Source organism: Onychomys torridus, chromosome 3 (genome assembly GCF_903995425.1).
Source record: "Onychomys torridus chromosome 3, mOncTor1.1, whole genome shotgun sequence".
Taxonomy (NCBI): Eukaryota; Metazoa; Chordata; class Mammalia; order Rodentia; family Cricetidae; genus Onychomys; species Onychomys torridus.
This window is the reverse complement of record NC_050445.1, coordinates 158159958-158182877: the sequence shown is the minus strand read 5'-3', so window position 1 is coordinate 158182877 and position 22920 is coordinate 158159958. Positions and strand designations below refer to the sequence as shown.

The 22920-nt window shown below is 41.0% G+C and overlaps 1 protein-coding gene across 10 annotated transcripts in view; it reads right to left on the bottom strand.

Annotated features, from left to right (window-relative positions):
• The window catches only part of Ppfibp1 (PPFIA binding protein 1), a 153361-nt gene that overhangs the window by 101952 nt on the left and 28489 nt on the right, over positions 1 to 22920 (bottom strand). For 8 of the 10 annotated variants that reach the window (XM_036180858.1, XM_036180861.1, XM_036180863.1 and 5 more), the window contains exon 2: positions 489 to 572. The exons of 1 other annotated variant lie outside the window; for it this stretch is intronic. The gene's annotated coding sequence lies outside the window, so the exon portion shown is untranslated. The remainder of the gene's footprint in view (positions 1 to 488; positions 573 to 22920) is intronic. One more of the 10 variants, XM_036180859.1, reaches the window with a different exon arrangement.

The window sequence follows — 22920 nt, the reverse complement described above, 5'->3', positions numbered from 1 at the left end:
AAAAATATAGGAGAAGAACTTACAAAGTAATTCTGAACAAGTCAATCCAATGCTTACCACCTAGCAGAAGTTCAGCAACAGTATTACCACTTGGCAAGAGGAATGGGGAGAAAGGAGGCCAGTAAGCCACATGAAAATGCTTCCTCAGCCTGTAGGGTCACCGCAGGGTCAACACTCCTCACTCCTGTGGACAAGTCAACACAGGGTGTGAAGGCAAAGGGCAACAAAGCACCAGAGAAGGAAGAAGGTGGTGCCTTTGATATGCTACCAGGCCTGTGTTTTCCTGCCGGATACCAGATGAAGACTGGCTCGCTGACAGCCAGGGAGACATGCCCAAGCCTGCACAGCCCATTTTTGTCATGTTGCTCTTAGAGTTTAGAAGCCTGTAAGGAGAGGGTGTGCTGTGAGTTCTTGGATGTGATGTGTAGACTGCTAACTACAGGTATAAGGATGTCAGAAATGAACATCTATGAGGTAAGCCTACTCACTTTAAAAAACGGATTCAACGCTGATTTTTCTCAGCTCTTCTAATCTTGCATGTCCTTAGCAAACTGATCCATAGAGGTTCTATACTGAAAAGAAATAAAAATCATGTTAAAACAAATTTCAAATCACAGCACAGCAGGAAAAAAGGGCTTAGATGGTAAACCATTATATAAACAAAGCACATTAAGCTAATATCACAGGAGCTATTAAAAAAAAAACAAAAAACAAGAAAATCTGTGTAAAGACTGCTTTCTGCTTTCCACCTTATTCCTTTTATATATCCACCATCTCCTTCTCTGTCCCTGTGGCTTCTTGCTGCTGCTATGGACAGCCTCAAATATTCCTTAAAGACGGATTTTCTGCTAAAACCATCATCATTCATCTTTATAACTAAATTACTCAGCACTATGTTAGTTACAATACATTTGTTAGTCTTTATCTGCCCAGCTATTGGTTCCAGGACCCCCTGCTAGATACCAGAATCTCAGGATGCTCAAGTCCCTTATATAAATGGGTCCAGAATTTGTGTATGGCCCAAGCTCACTGTTCTGTATGTGTCAAATCATGTCTAGGTTATCTATAATGCTTATTACTGTATAAACATTATGTAAGCTGTTATACTGTTTAGAACACAGCCTCTGAAACCATAGGTTGATACCTGATATAGGATCACATAACTGAATGCAGAATCATGAAAAATTTGGCAGCAATAAAAGGTTTTAGAATGTACAATGATCAAAAGCCAATTCAAATTTAAACGTAACAAATTTAAGTGTTTCTGGCAGTTCATGTATGCTGTGTGACCTCAACAATGAATGCACAGCTCAGTCTTTGAGCCAAACATGCCCTCACAGTATGGCATACCTGTAAGCATGGATTGAGACACCTCAGCTCAGATTCAGGATTTTTTTTTTTTTAAATAAATCAAATTATCCTAATTAACATACACACAAACCCATGGCTGGTTTAAGGCAGCCACTCAAACATATGCCCATCTTCAAACTCTATGCATCTCAGTGAACATCTACAGAGTCAGAACAGCCAGTCCAAAGCCATGGAGTTTAGGGTTTTATGCTTTCACTATTAATCACACACTTACTTACTTAATAAAAATTAAGAATAAATTTTAGGTCAAGAAAGCAGTTTGGAAACACAAGCACCTTGGTATAATTCACTTTTCTGTCTTCCTCTGTGTATGTTTTGTTGATATAGTTCAACAGTCTTTCACAATAAAGTTTCCTTTAAAAGATTAAAGTTGCCGGGCAGTGGTGGCGCACGCTTTTAATCCCAGCACTCGGGAGGCAGATCTCGGTGAGTTTGAGGCCAGCCTGGTCTACAGAGTAAGTTCCAGGACAGGCACCAAAACTACACAGAGAAACCCTGTCTAGAAAAAAAAAGATTAAAGTTTAAAAAGACTATTGTATGTTATGAACTAAAGAGATTTTGCCATACATACAAAGCTTTCTGTTCTTGTAGAGGCATAATGGCTTAATTATGAAAACAAAGACCTTAATATCTTCTTATTACCATTCCTCAGCACAGAAGTAGCAAATTAGTATCTTTAGATTGTACTGTGCTAGAATGTTTTTTTTATTTCTGTTTGAATTGCTTGCTTTTCATTTTTTTAACTGTTAAAATAAATTTTGATAGGATTAGAACACAATTTTCAAGTTTTTCTTAATTAGCCCTATACTTCCACTGTTTTTTGTTTGTTTGTTTGGTTTTGGTTTTTTCGAGACAGGGTTTCTCTGTACCTTTGGAGCCTGTCCTGGACTAGCTCTATAGACCAGGCTGGTCTCAAACTCACAGAGATCTACCTGCCTCTGCCTCCTGAGTGCTGGGATTATAGGCATGCACCACTACCGCCCAGCTACTTCCACTGTTTTATTTCATACATTTATGCAAAGTAGCATTCTCAGCACTGAAGATTATAAAGTCATAATATTCTCGAGAAGCAGAAGCAGAAAGGTCACAAGTTCAATGCCAGCCTGTGCTACTTCACAAGGTTCAAGCATCCTGGGATGAGTGAGATCATCTCTGAAAATAAAATACTAATCAACTAAAATGTTAAGATGTTCAATGTCCTACAATGTCAAGTATTCAGCCATCCATTTTTTAAAATTTTTTTTTTTACGGATTTTATTATACTATAAAACTTTTTTTCCTCCAATTTCTAATGGTTTAACTATGCTGATAATAAACTCCCTGGCACCAGACTTCCCAGAGTCTTGATTGAAGTCACTAAAGTCAATCTGAACTGAGTTTTCTTTCTGACCTCTTCACTGTTTGTTTTGATACCTGCTATGACCACCAGCAGGGTCCCCTCAATATAAGAGTCCCTAAGTATTATGGTAACAGTAAGAAACACTAAATACCCCTCCCCAGGAGGTTTGTATTTTTGCTGTTAAATACAGATATACAAAAAAAAATACATTAATTATATGACACCTGGTGATAAGTGTTTCAATAAAGAACTAGGAAGTATTAAGGGCCAAAGAAAGAGACAGAAACAGTGCCATTTTTAAGTATGTCATGAAGAACTCTGGAAGGAGCTGAATTCACATGTAGTTTATAAATAGTGATTGTTATGGAACTGGGGAAAAGTGTTATGTGCTAAGGGTTGGATCCCAGATTTGGGGGGCTAGAGAATTGACTTGGTCTATGATATCCTTTTCATAGTTATATACCTTAAAACAGAATCATGGGTAAATAGATAGCTGTGCCTCTCCTAAAATTCAATATTTATCACTCCTGGCTTTGCAATGGATATTAAAGGCAATAGTGGTTCAGAATAACTAGTTAGGGCAAGTGAAGGTTTATTCTCCTCACATATTTAATTGAGAATTAAGTCATAAAACGTACCCTAAAGTATACTAGTTCCGCCATCCATTTTTAATCATTAATATACACAAAGAATTTCTTTGAAACAAACTTGTTGATTCCTCAATAGTAGATGTTTGACTTATATACCTACTTTATGTGCCTACATCCCAGTTCATGCAAAACTTTCTCAGGTGGAAATAGGTGACATGTTGGAAGTTTAAGAAGCCCTGATTTAGGGAGTAATGACAAGGAGGGAAATTCATACAGGTTGGCGACAGATGTAATTGCCTCAAATACGTTATATCCAATCCTGCTGAATCCACTTGGTTGAGTCCTACAGATATGGAGTCTGATGTATGTAGGTGTCAAGATAAAAGAACCAAGAGATGCCTGCAAGTGAAGGGTTCCTTTCCAAGGAGAACAGCATGGACAACATGTGACAACATGCAAGTCTTAAGACTTGCACTTAGAATACTCCTTTAATTACTTCATACATAAGGAAAACAAATCACTCCCATTAGTGTGTATGGGAACAACACACCCCCACCAAGACACACGCTGACACAGTAGCCTCAGGGGCCAAATCCAGCAGGGAAGCCAAAATCAGCTCCAGCTGAAGGTATTCATCTATGTACTCTTTTCCTCAGCTCCTCCTCTTCATAAGAACTCCAAAGGAACAGGATATTTAACACTGAAACAGAACGCTTTACTGGCACTTCATTTTAGGCATGAATGGAGGTGTCGATGGTCTTTAAGGAATTTCTCACACCCCATGAAGTCACATCAGGAAAGCATCTGTCTGTTTTGCTTTTTTAAAAGTTAGTTTCATGGACACACTTTATAGACACACATAGACAATTAGTGGTGTTCATAAAGATAAGCCTCACTTTCAGATTAAGCTGCACTCCAAAATTGAAGTTCAACTGATAACCATTTTTCTCTTTTAAAAATGTTTATATTTTATTTTAGTGTGTGTGTGTGTGTGTGTGTGTGTGTGTGTGTGTGTGTGTGTGTGTGTAGGCCAAATGATGATGTCAGATCCCCTGGAGCTGGAGTTCCAAGAGGTTTGTGAACTGCCTGAGATAGGTTGTAGGAACCTAAGGAGTCCTCTGCAACAGTGGTATGAACTCTTACCCACTGAAACATCTCAGCCCCAACAAATCACTTTCAGAGTGACCTTCTAGGGTACCCAGCTGGTAGGTGCTTCTGAGAACAAAGGCAGAGGCTAGCGGCTGCGTGACAGTGCACAGAACAATTTTACCTTCATATATAGTTAGTTATAGTTATATAACTCCTTCCTCAACTTAGTTAAAAGTGACTTATTGAGTGGCTTAGGAGAAGACTAAAAAAAATCAATGTAAATTGTTGTGGAAATTTGATTCATTTAGCCAATGGTATTGGGATGACTAGCCCTTATGGGCGTGTTCTTCTCTGGGTACACGACCGAAGAAGAACTGAGGAGGAGGGCCGTGCACTTTCTTGGACATGGAAGGTTTCCTGACATAACTACAATAACTGCTAAGTGCAGAAACCCCTTTAAAGGGAAGAAGCAATAAAAGCAAACAATAATGACCATTTCAACCAATATGAAAAACCCAATGAGCCAACACACACAGAGGACTGAAACACAAAATCCAATCTCCTCCAGTCCTCTCTCTCTCTCTTTTTTTTTTGAGACAGGGTTTCTCTGTAGTTTTGGTGCCTGTCCTGGATCTCGCTCTTTAGACCAGGCTGGCCTCGAACTCACAGAGATCCACCTGCCTCTGCCTCCCGAGCGCTGGGATTAAAGGCGTGTGCCGCCACCACCACCTGGCTCCTCTCTCTCCTTTTTAAAAGAATGGTACTGGGGAATGAATCTAGGGCCCCAGCTCATACTAGGCAAACACTCCACATTGAGCTACAGCCTCAGCCCCAACCAGACTAATGGACCTAATGGATCTTTTCTGGGAAAGTATGAGTTCCAGAGCCCAAGACAGCCCAGGGATAGACCGGCTCATTCTTCCTACTCAGCCTATCATTGCTGGCTATAAGAACAAGCAGAAGGCCTCCAAAACTGAGGGGGGGAATAAACTTTTTCCTTTATAACTTACTCAGTCTCAAGTATTTTATTACAATACCACAAAAATGAATGATGGGAAAACCAGGGGGCTGTGACAAAGAATAAGACATAATGAGTTTCCTAAGTCAGTCACTTCCTGTGACCCACCATTACACCAGTGACCTCTCTGCTGGACATAAGGCAAGGGTTCTGATAGAGTTCTTTGAAGACAAGAAATAGATACTCATGTTCTATAACACTCACTTTAAATAATCTAAAATGTAAACAGGGCCACAAGAAAGCTACGCACAGCTTGAACCTGCTCCAGAGAACTTCTCTCTAGATTACTAAGAACAGTGAATATCCAATCTGGCCCTCAGCACAAAGCTCTGATTATCTCACCCAAGCAGGACTAAATACATAAAAACATTGATAAACACTAATCATTAGGTTTTTGAGTCTTCATCATAGGCCCTGTTTCCCTGAGTCAAAGATGATCTTTGTTATGTAGTCTTAATGGAATGCGGTGGACTTTAGTCACTTCCTCAGAAACAGACCCAGACTATAAATACAAACTCAGCAACACAGTCAGTCACTCACAGAAAGGCCCACTGGCAACTTTCATTACAAACAAGAGCTCACTATTAAACTGAAAAATAAGAAATAAAAGATCCAAACCCATATAAACTGCATGCCTAGAAGAAAAACCCTCAGTGTGCCAACAAGCACAAATACAAATAGCTTTTTATTTGCCTCACAAACCCTTTCTTTATACAGATTATAGAAGAAAACAGTCTGTATTTGTGTCCATCAAATAAAACAAATCCTGATCCTTTCTACAACCTCAGGTTCAAATTCAAATAAAATGCTCCCAGCCCTTACATAAGTGACTTCTGTGTCACCCTCAAAAGGACACATTCATGACTGCTCCAAAGTCTGGCCATCCTGAGAGCCACATGCTAAGTGAAGCTACTATTGTAACCGTATTTCAAGCTCCAGGGTGGATGGAATCAGACGTGACTAAAGTGTCCAGGGCAAGGATGTGTTCATAACCAAACGTGGCTTGACACCTATTTTGGTAAATAAAATTTTGCTTGGAATACAGTTATGTCCATGGGTCTACATACTGTACTGCTGCCTGCAAGATGAAATGCCAGAACTGAATAATAGCAACAGAGACTGTAAGATCCCCGAAGTATAAGCTGTTTAATATCTGGCCCTTTAAGAAAAGGTTTGCCCCTCCTTGAATAAAAAACACCAATCCTAGCTCAGTGGCACTGCCTGCTATCTACCTAACCCGTTTAACCTTTGGCTGCTTTATTGACATCATTTATGATACACTAATTACTAATATTTACTGGGAAAATAGATGTCAGATACTGAGAGGTTTATCTTTAGTAAATAAACAAAAAAAAATAGTCAATTAGACAAAAACTCCATGTGGCAGGTGAATTAGATAAAGAACTGGGTCAGAAGGATGAAGTAACCTGCCTAAGATTGAGTGAACAAGTCAGGATCAGAACCCAGGTAACCCAGCTGCACAGCTCATATTCTTAATCTCTATGCTATAATGACATTAATCTAATGTTAGACAAGCCATATAAAATACAACCAAATCTCAAAAGACTTATTAGTTCTAAGTGTTACATCAATGCAATAAAGTGTCCCTCTTAATTGGATATTTAAAATAATATAAATGGGACTTCACTGCAGGTTCAAGTCCTTTCTGATGCTATGGTTAGACCTAATCTTAAGGTATTAGGAACATAAAAGCTACCATATTTTTACTGTCACAGCAGTCAAAGAATCAAGCGAATTGACCAACATGGATCTTAGCATGCGAGCACTCTCCAGGAAGCCTAGACGTTTTCCAGATTTGTACCCATCTGACTATACCATTCCCATGAGGCTTCCACCTGAGAGAGGTGGAGCAAACACTGACAGAAATCATCAAAAGCCATTCCTCATGACCTAGCAAGAAGGGCTCTATGCATCCAGTCACCCATCCGTGCACAGGAAGAAGCCCTCTTACTGAATCATCCCACACTTCCTGCCTTCTCGGGGATTTCTGGAGGAAAGGTGTCACCTCCATGTGACCTAGTGACCTTTTGTACTGAAAAGAGGTTGATGAGGCTGCAAATAACTGGAGGGAATTTGAGAAGCTCCTCACCCCTCCCCTCCTTCCACTCCCTCCACCCCCACACCCCCAGTCCCTATGCAGGCAGAGTTGTTCAGCGTCTCCTTCTAACCAGGCTAGCTTCCAGCTGATTTAAGTGCCATATAATGAAGGCCAAGTTGTACAGTGTGAGTCCTGTTCCGGCTTTTGGACCTCACCTCTTGTTTCTGGTCTCTCACACACCTACGATGCCCTGCTTTTTTCCTTTAGCCTGTCACATCTGTTCCTTCCTCTGAGGTGAGACTCATTCTGCAGCTTTCATTGGATACCATTTTCTCACCTCACACTAAGCACAATGTCTGCACTCAAGCCTGTGTAGTGTTAACGAGTGTTTCTTTCCCTGAAGATCCTTACAACAGAGGAGGAAGTGTGTAACAGACTAAATCAAGATTAGCTATTCATGAGAGGTTCAAGATTTCACAGGCTACTGACTAGCAAATTGAGAGAGAGTTACCTAGACTGGACCTTAAAGAAAGGGGGTGGAGGCTGAATGGTTGTTTCTAAAGGTGGAAGAGTAACACACAGGGTTTATGTCACAGATTCCAGAGCAAGACAGTCCTGAGTCTAAAATCCTGGAAACCTGTGGCTCTAACAGTGTGTGTAGGAATTCAGATCAAATATACTAGGCTGGTGTCTAACCCAGTTCAAAACACACTGGGAATGGGTTCTTAAGTCTTGTGTAAATCACAATACCTTGCATTTCCTCTTATTAATTATTAATAATTATTATTAATTATTAATTCTTTCTCCCATCCATTCTCTAGGAGATTTAATCACACCCTAACTTCGCACTCTAAATATTCCCATAGTCTATATGATTCTCAGTAAGATTTTGTTAGCAGGCTGTAGATTTTCTCAGTAAGACCACTTGGCATTTTCAAACCTTTGGTTCAGGGTCCTTGGCAAGCAGTGCTAAGTTGAGCTGCAAAGCAAATTTTAGTCACAAACTGGCACTGTGTGGCTAGTTGCATGGAGACCCCTTCCAAGCAATGGGGTTGTATGGCTAGTTACATGCACATCTCTCCCAAGTAACAATATAACATCTCTGTATTCCAACATAGCTTTGTTTCCTGCCTATCTAATAACTTCTAAGAGCAGACTTGAAAACTATTTCTTCTTAGGACAGTCAGAAAACCAATAGCCAAAGCTAGCAATGAAACTGAAGATCAAGTTGTAATACAAGAAAATCATGGTCCCTAGCTTCAAAAATAAACAAAAAGCAAAAACATTTGAACTAGAGAGAGCTCAGCAGTTAAAAATTCTGGCTGCTCTTCCAAAGGACCTGGGTTCAATTCTCAGCACCCATACAGCAGCTTGCAACTATCTGTAACGCCCTCTTCTCGCCTCAGTGAACACTGCACAAGTGGTGCACAGACACATAAAAGCAAACAGCCATACACATAAAATAAATAAATTTAAAAACCACAACACTGAAGAGAGGAGGAAATCAGATGTTCAGATGTTACAGTACATGTTTAAGTCTGAAGCTAGATAAACAGCTTGGATTCTTCCCTCTGGCTTTTAAGGGGCTCAGTGTACAGGTTCTTGTATGTCACTATAGTACAACCACTGAGCTTTAAAACAAGGGGAATAATGCTGGGCATGGTGGCCCACACCTTTAATCCTAGCACTAGAAGGCAAAGGCAAGCAGATCTCTGTGAGTTTGAGGCCAGTCTGGTCTACATAGAGAGTTCCAGGACAGCCAGAGCTACACAGAGAAACCCTGTCTCAGATAGATAGATAGATAGATAGATGATAGATAGATAGATAGATAGATAGATAGATAGATAGATAGACACACACACATACATACATACATACATACATACATACATACATACATATATACACACACACACATACATGCATACATTCAGGAGAATAAATAACCTGACAGCAATATCTGAGGTCCTTGGTCAACCCACTTCTGCTAAAATAACAGCCCCTATAGTCCCTATAGTTTCCCAAAAATTCCAGAGTCTTTGCATTTGCCCTGAGTACATTAAAAAAAAAAAAGAGCCCACATGTTTTTAAATCATCATGCTGCTTTGTAATTATTTGTGTTTGTGGGGAGAAGACTTTCCAAGACACCGCCACCTACATCCAAGACATTCTGCAGAGTAAGCTCTTATGCTGTGGGATAGCTTTCTGTATGCTGTGAATATGTGTGGTTCCCATTGGATAATAAATAAAGCTGTTTTTTCCTATGGCAAGAAAGCTTACAGCCAGGCAGGAAATCCAAGCAGAGATCCTGAGAGAAGGGCAGAATCAAGAGAGACGCCAGCCGCTGCCAAAGGAGCAGCAACATGCCAGCAGACCAGTAACACCATGGCCACATGACAACATATAGATTAATAGGAATGTATTAATTTAAGATGAAAGAGCTAGCTAGCAAGAAGCTGAAGCCATAGGTCAATACAGTTTGTTTCTATGGATATTGATCTGTATAAATAAAATGCTGATTGGCCAGTAGCCAGGCAGGAAGTATAGGTGGGACAAGGAAAGAGGAGAATTATGGGAAGTAGAAGGCGAAGGGAGAGAGACACTGCCAGCCACCACCATGACAAGGAAGATGTAAGGTAATGGTAAGCCACGAGCCACGTGTCAAAGTATAGATTAATAGAAATGGGTTAATTTAAGATAGAAGAAGTAGATAACAAGAAGCCTGCCACCACCATACAGTTTGTAAACAATGTAAATTTCTGTGTGCTTACTTGGTTGTGTCTGAGTGTCTATGGGCCTGGCAGGTGAGAGAGATTTGTCCTGACTGTGAGCCAGGCAGGAAAACTCTAACTACAGTTTGTAATTGATATAAGTCTCTGCGTGATTATTTTATAAGCGGCTGCAGGACCTCGGGTGAGAGAGATTCATCTAGACCACACTTCCAGCTACCAAATATTAGTTAACTTGCTTCTGCAAACATGACTCACAAAACATGAAGTTGAAACACTCAGGTCCTTAGGCACTATAAAGTTCACATAGCTAATGCATTAGTAAAGTCAGTGACCTCAACTCACTACTATATAACATTCACCCGTGTCAGGAGAAAGATCTGGAAAGGGGCAGCCTGTTCTGAATGTCAATGATGCTGACCTAACAAACAGTCCAGACTCCTTAAATCCTGCTTCTACAAAAGCATGTAAATTTTGCAAACCTCAAGAGACTTTATCACAATTCTAAGGAGGATATAGGCTAAATTAACATTTTTTTCCTACCTAAGTGCCCCAATTACTAATTAAGGAAATAACAAAATACAAGGGACGAGTTACAAGCCATTTCTAACATGAAAGCCTTTACCACCCAAAAACGGCTAGCCTGCTTTTTGAAACCATACCAATCAAGGCCAACACCAAAGCTTTTCTCACCTTCTCCAAATCTCTACCTCTTCATTTTAGCACAAGACAAATTATTAAATGCTTGTACAGTATGGTAAATTGAAAACTGGCAAAGGTTACCAGAAGTCTTAAATATGTAATAGCCTTGACTCAGTTTCCACATAAAGCCTAAAGTTGGACAAATGATGAAGATGGGTGCATATATTTTTCAAAATGATGTTATTTATATGAAAAGATGGAAAGAATTTATATGTCAAACATATCTATTAATTTTGGTTTCATTTTTTAAACAAAAGGTCTCATATAGGCCAGGCTAGCCTCAAACTCACTATGTACTGGTAGTTGGCCTTGAACTCTTGATCTTTCCTCTTCAGCCTCCCAAGTGCTGGGATTATAGGTGTAAATCCTAGGCCTCACTTATGGGCCACCTCTTAGGAGAGTAGGTAAGACAGGTCCAGGAGAGTTATCAACAGTTCAGGACACGGAAGGTAGATGAGTTCTGCACCTCTTCTTGTCATATAAACAAGGGAGGAATCATGTGTTTGTCTCACAGTTTCAGGTGTCAGTCCATCGCGTCAGGGAAGGAGTGCAGCTCATTTCATTGTGGCCAGGAAGGAGCCCTCAGGCAGGATAAGTAGTTCAAGGGACACACTTCCTGGGATCTATTTCCTCCAACAGGCCTCCCCTTCTACTTTCCACAGAGCAGTCTCCCTCCCCTGGCCTTGAGCCAGTTATGTGCCCAGCTATAGGAGCACATGAGCTGTTATTGCTGTAATTCCACCAGACTGACTCCACAAAGCAGAAACATGACTTAAAGGAACCAGGATCAGAAGCACATGCAACCATAAGAAACTGACGTCACAAAATTGTGACTGCCACATCTCATGCACACATACATGAGAATAATAATAAAACAATATAAATTAACTTCCTCAGTGATGAACAACTCCAAAAACAAGTACATAAATAAGCTGAACTTTTTTTTAAGATTACTCTATTATAATGTGGAAATAGGACTGGGGAGAAGGCCATGAGGGTCAGCGCCCAGACCTCCAGGACCCATAGAAAATGTCAGGCAAAAGTAGTGGCTGCTTGTAATCCTAGCCTTGAAAGGCAAGAGACAGGGGATCCACAGAGTAAGCTATTTAGGATGACTAGCCATATTGTTGACCTCTGTGTTTGATTGAGAGGTCCTGCCTCAATGAATAAGGTGAAAGAGTAATGGAGAACGATTCCTGATATCAACTTCAGGGCCATGTAGACACACACACACACACACACACACACACACACACACACACACACAGAGAGAGAGAGAGAGAGAGAGAGAGAGAGAGAGAGAGAGAGAGAGAGAGAATGTGTACTTCTGCACACATGCAAGCATGCACACATACACAAGTACACATGAAAATGGAAAAAGATAAAAAGGTAGAACTAGAATTCTAAAAACAAGAAAGCACACACAGTTGTATTATTCTGACTAAAACTGTTATCAACTGACAGAAAAAGCAAAGTGAAAAATATTAAAAGCTGAAGACATTAATTTTTTGTACTATTACAGAATCCAGTTTCTGTCCTACATGACACTTTTGAACAAAACCAGCCCTGCTGTAGGATAACTTACTGTAGTCAGAAGTTTTCCTGTGTCCTACCCAGTCCTACAGCCACTCAGACCCAAATAAACACACAGAGGCTTGTATTAATTAAGAATTGCATGGCCATGACCTACGGCTCAAGCTTTTTGCTAGTTAGCTCTTACAACTAAACTCAGTCCATTTCTATTAATCTATATGTCGCCACATGTTCTGTGGCTTTACCTGTGTGCCATTACATACAGCTCCTTGGACAGCAGAATGGCATCTCCCCTGCCTCTCCTTTCTTTTTTCACTATCTCCCTTGGATTTTCCTGCCTGGCTCCATCCTGCACTGCCATAGGCCAATGAAGCTTTATTTATCAGCCAATCAAAGCAACACATATTCACAGCATACAGAGAGACACTCCACAGCAACGTATCTTCCATGGTTTGCAAACAGCTGTCCCTGGATACAGTTATGGAGCTGATCTTTGATAAATTCAAGTCAGGGACAAGGAAGTTTTTTCTTTGACCAAGTGCTTGTCATGTGCCAAGTATGGCATTAAAAAGAAGAAAAAAAGTTCATGAATTTTAATCTGCTGAGTTAGAAGGAGACAACAAATTCAATGGTATATTTTAATGATTAGTACCATGAATTTTCAATTAAAACTTATATTCAGTACCTAGCACTTCATTATACTCTCTACTGGGTATAAAATTTAAAAAGCACAGAATCTTTCTAAGGAAGAGACTTAGAAAAGAGGTTTATAAATGTTCTGCAAAATAAACTAATGCATTATAATGGCACATGTCATAGGACATGCACAGATGAAAAGCCGAGAAAGCCAAAATGGAACAGCAGCTAACAACTAAAGGTAGTTAAAGGGCTACTAAAGAAGGGATGATGGGTAGATGGAATGTAAATAATGTAGAATTTCATGTAGCTAAGAGAGGGCTGGAAGAAGCAAAAAGAGAATCAGCCAAAAAGCACAGGACCAAAGCAGAGTGTCCAGCAACAGCCATGGTTGCAGTGGGCTGGAGCTTAGAGCATCTGGGGCAGTGAGAAGTGTCTAGAGGGATACGTGACAACAGTGGCAAGCAAGGCAGTACACTTTGCTAACTCGCGGCTCTTGGGGTAGCCTGGCCAGAGCTGGGCTTTCCATAAGGTAATATGGACACACGAGAAAGTTGGGGAAAACAAGGAGAACTACCTATATGCTAATTCCTAAGTGAAAACCTTCAAAGGAAGTTTCAATAGTAAAAATGTCACGCTGAAATAGTGGACAAGTCACTGAGGAGCTGGATGGGTGAGAGGGAGATGGAGTGAGCCCCATTCCAAGAGGTAGAGTTGGGTCAGGGGCAACAGCAGAAGTATAATGAACAGTGACTAACAAGTAAAAACGAGTGATAAAGTTATGTTCAAAGACAAATATTCAAGTTAGTACAATCTCAGAACCTCAAGAATGAGTGTGAAGGGAACAGCTTGACTTAGAGTGAGGGTTAGAGGAGTAAGTAGATCCTGGGCTGTAAAGGGAATAAGGAAAAGGAAGGGTGTGGGATTAAGAGAGGGAAACAGGATAAATACAATCTGAGAGTGTTATAGGTGTTGATGGAAATTCACAATGAAACATACTGGTTTGCACAATTAATATATGCAAAAAAAGTATAGAGAAGTAAAGGCAGTTGCTGTGGATATTGCTCTGTGTAAATAAAGTTTTGATTGGCCAGTGGCCAGGCAGGAAGTATAGGCGGGACAAGAGAGAGGAGAATTGTGGGAAGCAGAAGGCTGGGGAGAGAGACCGCCAGCCGCCACCATGAGAAGCAACATGTAAAGACACTGGTAAGCCACAAGCCATGTGGCAAAGTGTAGATAAGCAGAAATGGGTTAATTTAAGATAGAAAAGGTAGATAACAAGAAGCCTGCCACGGCCATACAGTCTGTAAGCAATATAAGTTTCTGTGTGCTTTCTTGGTTGGGTCTGAGCGACTGTGGGACTGGTGGGTGAGAGAGATTTGTCCTGACTGGGCCAGGCAGGAAAACTCTTAACTACAGGCAGTGGCTGGGTATGATGGAAAATGCCTGTAATCATAGCACTTCAAAGGCCAGAGACAGAAGAATCAGGAGTTCAAGGGTAGCCTCAGCTACAAAGGCATTCAAAACTTGTCTAGCTATATGAGACCCTGTTTCAATCAATCAATCAACCAATGCAAACCCTATAAATTCAGCTGGCCATGATAGAGAAAAGATGGGGTCCTGAGGACACAGGTAAGCAGCTGGGGGGCCTGGGAAAGGGGTGATGGAATGACTCCCATTCTTACAAGCTGAGTTGGGCCACCAGGACCAATAGAAAAATTACGAAGAGCGTCAAGAAAGATAAGGATTAAAAGAGACAGCTTAAGGGTTTTGTGCAGAGGAAAAAAAAAAAAAGTCATGGGCAAAGGATTAGACCCCTGGACAGGAAAGAAAACACAGAACACTCTGAAGACAAAGACTGAATGACAAATGAGAGAAACGTGCTGAAGTGGCAAAGGAAAGGAAAGCTCTGGCATTAGGTGACTATCTGCCTGTTTGTTTGGTGGCCAGTATGATTTCAACATGATCACATTTCACACAGAAAAACAGACCCTTGAATTTTCTAGAGAAAACAGAAGAGGGAGCAACACTAGGCCCAAGCTCCCATGGGGCAAGGGTCACCTCCCTGGCTTAGACAGGCCACACTTACATGCTGCACTATAACCATCTCAACACCTCCTGCTGACATTTGAATTTGTGACCCCTGGCCTGGTTCTTTTCAGTAAATAAAGGAGATGATATCATCCCCAGACAGTAAGTGAGGACTGTAGAAAAAGACTTGAAAATTATGGGGAAGAAATCATAGCAGCTTCAAGAAAGTGGGCAGGAAGTCAACAAATGAAAAATCAAGACGGCTGTCTGTTCCTCTGCCAAAGAGATAACAGTGATTCATCACTTGGCATGGAAGCAGAGGTTACAGGGTAGTCATGATATTAAAAAAGACAAAAGGGTCTAGGACCTAGTCAGGACCTTGGTGAGGACAAAAGCCATAGAGAAGATGTTGACAGGGCTGGTGTCCTGGGAAAAGGAAGAGGAAACTCCATGAGAGCAAAGATAAGAAGGAAGAAGGAGGGACCTCAAAAGCGGGAAGACTCCCTCGGGAGGTATTCTGGCAGCAACTTGGAAACAGCATCTGTGCAAACCTACTGGATGACAGACACATCAAAGGCTATGGAGAAGATGAGGCGGAGGTCTTTGAAGGATATCACAAAAGGAAAAGTTGATCATGCAAATTCACCTTTCATTTCTTTAATATTCAACTTCTAGAAATCAACTACATTTTTTTTTCTTATTTTAAAAAAGTGAAAACAAGATGAGCTTGGTAAATTGTGCTGAAGTAAATTCACAGAACTGTACTTGTGAAATGAACCAAATGAGTGTGTTCTGTTCTGTCTGTTTTGATGCCAGAGATTAAGCCCCCCTGGGCTTGCACATTACAAATGTACCACACCACTGTGCCACACCTCCGGCCCCAAGGCCAATGCTTAAGAAGACTGTTTTGTTTTTGTTTTTACTTTTTAAAAATTTTATGTGCATCGGTGTTTTACCTGCATGTATGTCTGTGTGAGGGTGTCAAATTACATGGAGCTGAATCACAAACAATTGTGAACTACCATATGGGTGCTGAGAATTGAACATAGGTCCCCTGGAAATACAGCCAGTGCTCTTAATCCCTGCACCTTCTCTCCAGCCACAAGAAGACTGTTATTAACCCACACTATTGATTTACTATCAAATATTCATTAACTGTATATTGATTCTTCTTATATGCAGAATACTGCATACACCATTTCCAGCTGATAAAAGATGCCCAAGTTCCAAGCTTGCCAAGCTCTCAGCATCTCAGACATATCACATGCATGTAGAATTAGAAGGGACCAGTATTTACAACTGGCTCACCCAGGGTCTGAACCTTTGAGGTCTACATATCCCATAAGTCCACTAATGTCCTTAAAGCACATACTCAAAAATGATTAATTAAACATAGAGACTTCTCCAAAGTTATACCAGCAGCTATGAGCAGAGACAAGAATGAATGTGACAATACTGGGTGCTACAATGGCAGGCCCTGAGAGGATCTACTATTTGCTGTAATAATGAGAATGTACCCAGAATCTGTTCTTTTATCTTCAAATTAAGCTTTTTAAAAATGAGAGCCTTTAGAAAAGGCTCTGTGGGTAAAGGTTCATGTCACTAAGCTCATGACCTGAGTTCAGTCCCAAGAACCAACATGGAAGAAGAACCAACTCCTTCAAGCTATACTCTGACCCCCACACATGTACTATGACACACATGTGTGCACATGTACACACACATACACGTGCATACACACACTAAATTTTTTAATGTACTTTTTTTAAAAAAGAAAATTCCCAAATTGTGTGTCTGTGCTTTTTTAATGAGCTAAAGCAATTATTTTTAACAATCTAAGAAATATAAGTTAACATGAGACTTTTTTCACTACTAAAAACTGTGGTATGAACTGAAAAACCCAGCCCAAATCTAAACACTCTGAAGAAGTTTGAGCATTTTTGAGGCTCAGTCCAAAATTCTACACAAATATTCCCAAAATCTTAAAGACATCTGACCCAGCATTTTAACAAAAGATTCTCCTCCCAGAACACCCATTTGGAAATGTTCAAGAAAACAAAAAGTTATCAGCGATCTTGCTTCGTGGCCAAGAAGAAGGTGCAAAGGGGGTTTTGATACTTAAATCTCCTCATTATGCTTGATTCTCACACCTGATCCTATTCTTAGATCAACTACCTGTTAAGAGTTTATTGGGTGTCCTTTCAGAGTATATCAAATCATTGGTACAACATAAATCAACCGACTTCACTGAAGGGCAATAGAGAAGCATGTGGCAACATTTAAAATGAAAGCTGTAAGCTCCAAACACCGATTACAGGAATCCATAAAAATGAGTTGTGTACCAAGTGACTCAGTGAGTAACTAAGGACAATCTAACAACAAAGAACAGAGTCTAGCCCAGTAGAGCATGGTAGAGTCATTTAAAAACTGAGCTGAGGGGCTGGAGAGATGGCTGAGCAGTTAAGAGCACTGGCTGCTCCTCCAGAGGACCTGCCTTCAATTCCCAGCACTCACATGGCAGCTCACAACTGTCTGTAACTACAATTCCAGGGAATCCGGCACCTGCCCATAGACATACATGCAGGCAAAACACTAGTGCACATAAAATAAAAATAAATCTCTTTTTAAAAACTGAGCAGCATATAAATTACAGAAAGGCATTTTTCACACATTGGGAGTTGCTGAAAGAAATCTGTTAAAGTAACTACATGACAGCACTTTTATAAACAAACAAAAACATCCAGATGTGCATGTATATGAACACTGTATGCCTGTAAAAGCACAGAACTAATGTGCAACTTGTGTTCATTCAACTAGAAAAGGGAATGGGGTAAGAGGAGGGATGGAATTCAAAAGAACTAAACACCAAGAAAACAACAATCCAATGAAACAGCTATGGCACTTAACAGAGTTCTCAAAAGAAAAAATACATTGGCTAAGGAATACTCCCTAAAAGTGTTCCCCAAACTTAGCCATCAGGAAAATATACAGTAAAACTACTTACAGACTTCATCTTACCCATAGAAATAGTTAAGGTTAAGAAAACAAAAGACAATAAAGGCTGGTGAGGATGTGGAGAACAGGAACCCTCATGAACTGCTAGGAGTGCAAACTGGTGAGGTCACCATGGAAATAAATGTGGTTGGTTCCTCAAGAAACTAGAAATAGATCTACCATATGACCCAACTATACCACTCCTAAGCATATACCCAAAATACTCTATATCCTAATACAGAGATATGTGGTCATCCATGTTATTTGCTGCTCTATTCACAATAGCCACAACATAGAAGCAGCCTAGATGTCCATCTATTGATGAATGAATAATGAAAGTGTGGTACCTACACACAATGGAATTCTATTTAGCTGTGAGGAAAAATGAAATTGCAGGTAAACGGATAAAAGTGGGAAGTGAAATAACCCAGACCCAGAAAGACAGATGTTACATGTTCTTCTCATGTGTGGCTCTTTTTAGTGTTGATTCTTCAGATTTGTGTGCTTGATTTGAAGTACCTGTTGAATCTAGGAAACTATAAAGAGACCACTGATGTGAAGAGGGAAGATGGATCGTAGTGTGTGGGGTGGGGAGAGATAGAACACAGACAATATGAAAAGGAAAGGGAGAAGAGTAGTGAGGGTTTAAGTGGGGAAAGGGATGGGAGGGCAGGGCAGAGGAGGAGCTAGATAGGAGGGAAAACAAACCTTAAAAATGTTTGGAAAAGCCATATGGAAACCTGTTTTATAAAACACACACACACACACACACACACACACACACACACACACATACATGCACACATGCACACACGCACACACTTGACGTAAAAGAGTTTAATTGGAGATACCTTACATGGCATGTAATGTTCCTACCATAATCCATAGGTTGCCAAATAAAAGCCCCCCGGTGTGGGATACCCCCCTCCAGTTGGTCACAGACATCCCAAAAACTCACCAAACAATACGGGGATACTGCCATTGCTTCTTGATTAACCAGAAAGTTTCTTCCCTGCTGGATAGCTTTCATGGTTATAGAAGGTGCTATGGAAGCTGCAGGGTGTGTGTGTGTGTGTGTGTGTGTGTGTGTGTGTGTGTGTGTAAAACAGTCTTGCCCAGCTGTGAACCTTGTGAACTACAATAATGACCAGCATGGCAAGATATGCCCATGGGTGCAACAGCAGGATGAATATTATGAGGGTAACAAACTGCTTGCTTTCTGGTTGGATTTAAGGAAGAAATGCATCCCTAGTACTGTAACAAGATCCATGGCTAAGGATCTCCTAGGCCCTAGAGGTAAATGAACTGTTATTAGTTTGCTAAGTAGATATAAAACTACCTGCAAAGCTGTATCTCTATATCCATATATTAGTACTGCTCTCAGACCTCATCAGGGAAGTTTCTTAGTACAATGAATGATGCTTAACACAGAAATTCACAACAGATCAAAGTACAGAGAACATATTATGGAACAACCAGCAACAAATGTGACATCTATATCAAAACTCCTACCCCTAAGACTCAGGAACCATTTTGAAAGAGAGGGAAGAAAGATTTATTTGTTTTGAGGCAGAGTTTCTCTATTAGTCCTGGCTGTTCTGGAACTCATTCTGTAGACCAGGCTGGCCTCAAACCTGGAGATCCGCCTGCCTCTGCCTTCAAAGTGCTGGGATTAAAGGTGTGTGAGACCACTTGCCCATTGGTGGGAAGAAGGATTTTAAGAGGCAGAGATCTGGGAAGACTAGAGAGACAGTGTCTTCTGGGCATGACAAGACAACTGCTTCTCAGGAACCCACAGAACTGCAGCTGCCACACAGGATCAAGCCAGTCCACATCCCACCATGGAAATGGGAAGGGCTTCTGAATCCTGACCCCTAGCTGAGGAGCTACTGGCAGTCTGTGGTTTCTGGAGGAAGCGGAGTCAGTTTTCTCTAAGAGTGCAGGCCCCCAATATACTGCTCACAATGCAGTGCATAGCCCCACACCTGAGATGTGGGCATCACATACTGAATTCAATGTTTTTTTTTTTTAAGTAAGGAGGGGTTGGGGGAGGGGGAGACTAGAGAGGTGGCTTAGCAATTCAGAGAGTATATTGCTCTTCCAGAGGACCTGATTTGATTCCCAGCACTCCCATCAGGAGGCTCACAACCACCTGTAACACTGGCTTCTGGGGATCTAATGCCTCTAGCCTTCAGAGGTACCAACACACATACAGCATGGACTCACAAAGATATAGACACATACACATGATCTAAAGTAACATAATACTTAAAATAAAATTTTAAAAAAGTTGGGAGGCAAAGCTGGGAAGTGATCCAGGAGTACTTAGGAGGAAGTGTAAGGGGTTAATATGATCAAACTACATTATATACATGTATGAAATTCTCCAAGAATTAATGAATACATGTATTTTTTTAATTCCCTCAGTGACTTTTACTCCCAGAGAGCAGACCAAAGATAAGCATAACATAAAACATTAGGGAAACTCCATGGAGTTTGAAGGCCATGAGGCAGGAGTGCTGAGCCCTAATGGGACGTCTATGTCACCACTCACGGCTCAGGGGACACCACAGAGGAGAGGGAAGATGGAGGAGTGCTGTGTGGTGCTCACACGGCATGACTGTTACACTCATGCACTCACAGCAACTGCGGTTACCGCACAGGATCAAGACAGCAAGAGCAGTCAGCTCCTCAGACAGCATTAACCCAATTCTACAGGCTAAAAAGACAGAGACCAAGTGACGTTGAGAGGGGAGATGGGGGTGGAGAAAGTGGGCCTAGGCAAAGAATAAAACCCTACCTAAAGAATAAAAAAAGACTTCCCAGGCAAGTAGAAGGCTTCCCAGACTCCTCTCCTTCCCTTCCCTATTCCCTACTAGACTAGTATATAAACTAACCATGTCACCAGCTACTTGCACAAATACACACTCCTTCTGTTTGTTAATCTATCTTTAGTTTTTCAGTTTTTTTTTCTTTTAGTTCACAGGCCTTGAAACTGAAAGTTAACAGAAAAGGAAAGCTTCCCTGAATGTTCCAACAATTTTGTCTTCCCGGTGGCAGAGTGATTTGGGAATACCTCCACCCCATCCAGGTTTACTCATGGATTGTTTAAAAGGTACAATGCACAGGACAGCAGTGGGTCTCGAGCACACAGAAGTACAGTGGGCAGAATCTGGAGGATCGTCCAGGCCAGATTTAGATCCCAGCTCCACCCTTTCAAGTCACCAATGCCTCACCACTTTAATTTACTCATCTTAAAATAGAAGGCTAAGAGCCACCTTCACTGGCCATTTTGTGACAGAGAGCTCCCAGGCCGACCACACCGAGTGGCATCCATCACAAAGGCTCCCACAGCCAGTCCTTCTCTAAGGACCGACCACATGTGTTGGACACTGGCAGCATGTATGAGACTCCCTTCTATCTGTGCTCTGCAAGTCTGCCTCAAAGAAAATACAAGTCCCTTCAGGACATGGTGGTTAACGTCTGCACTCCCAGGACTGGGGAGGCTGAAGCAGGAGGATGGCCAGGAGCTCCAGGCCAGCTATGCATGAATCATCAAAAGACCTTGACTCAAAAGAAACAAAACCAAAAATTGACAGAAGTCCCAAAAGCATCAAAATAAAACCAAAAGGCCTATTTCATCCTCCATTTAGGGTAGACTCATCTTTCCTCGGGCAAATCCTCCTTCAAGGCTCCAGGCAGGTAGGTCCTCAGAAGCTAGCCAATCACTTTATCCTCTTTCTTTTTATTTACTTATTCATTTATTTTTAATTTGGTCTTTGAGGCAGGGCCTTGACTCAGGTAGCTGAGGCTACCTTTAAATTCACAATGTAAGTGAGAATGACCCTGGAACTCCTGGTCCTCTGGCCTCGACCTCCTGGGCGCAGGTCAAAACTACCATATCTGGCAAGCATTTGACTCTAAAATAAAAGATTATCGACTGCTATTTGAAAATAAAGAAAAAAAAAACCTTGGTTTTGATAGAAATGTAATATATTTCACAGGACGACAAAGTTCCAAATGCCAATTATAAAGCATTCAAGTGTGTGGAGTTTCCTATCAGCACATCTCTGCACAAAGTAAGAACACAGCACAGACTTTGTCTGCTCTGTCCTTAAGGGAAGCCTTGGCCATTGGCATATGGGGTTCTGGTTTAAATGATGTAGAGTGTTCTGGGTTTTAAGGAGGAAGAATAAACACCCATCACCATCACCTAGTCTGTGTGTTCTTGCTGGAGAATGTCAACTTAGCCCGCTTACACTTATTTTTCATGTTCGGAAATAGCAGGGTTTGTTCACATTGGTGCTACGTATGTGCATAGAAACTTCACTATTTAATTTTCATGTCTGGAAAGAGAAACTTATAATTATGCCATGAGGCATAACTATAATTAGGTCTTCTAATAGCATAGGTATCCCTATGATCCAATTGTGAAATAGTAGAGGGTTCTGGTACTGTGCTACTCAGTAAACTTTTCTCTCTCCTCGGCCATCACACCCCTCAAGCCTCAGGAAACATGTGGAAATCTTGGCTAAAAGGTGTTTGTTTTTTTGTTTTTGTTTTTTTAAACTATTCCTTTTTTTTTTAAAGATTTATTTATTTATTATGTATACAGCATGTGTCCCTGCAGGCCAGAAGAGGGCACCAGATCTCACTACAGATGGTTGTGAGCCATCATGTGGTTGCTGGGAATTGAACTCAGGACCTCTGGAACAGCAGTCAGTGCTCTTAACCTCTGAGCCATCTCTCTAGCCCCTAAAAGGTGTTTGTTTAGTAAGGAAGTTAAGCTATTATAATTGTCATCAGAATTTGCCATTGATGAGATTTTG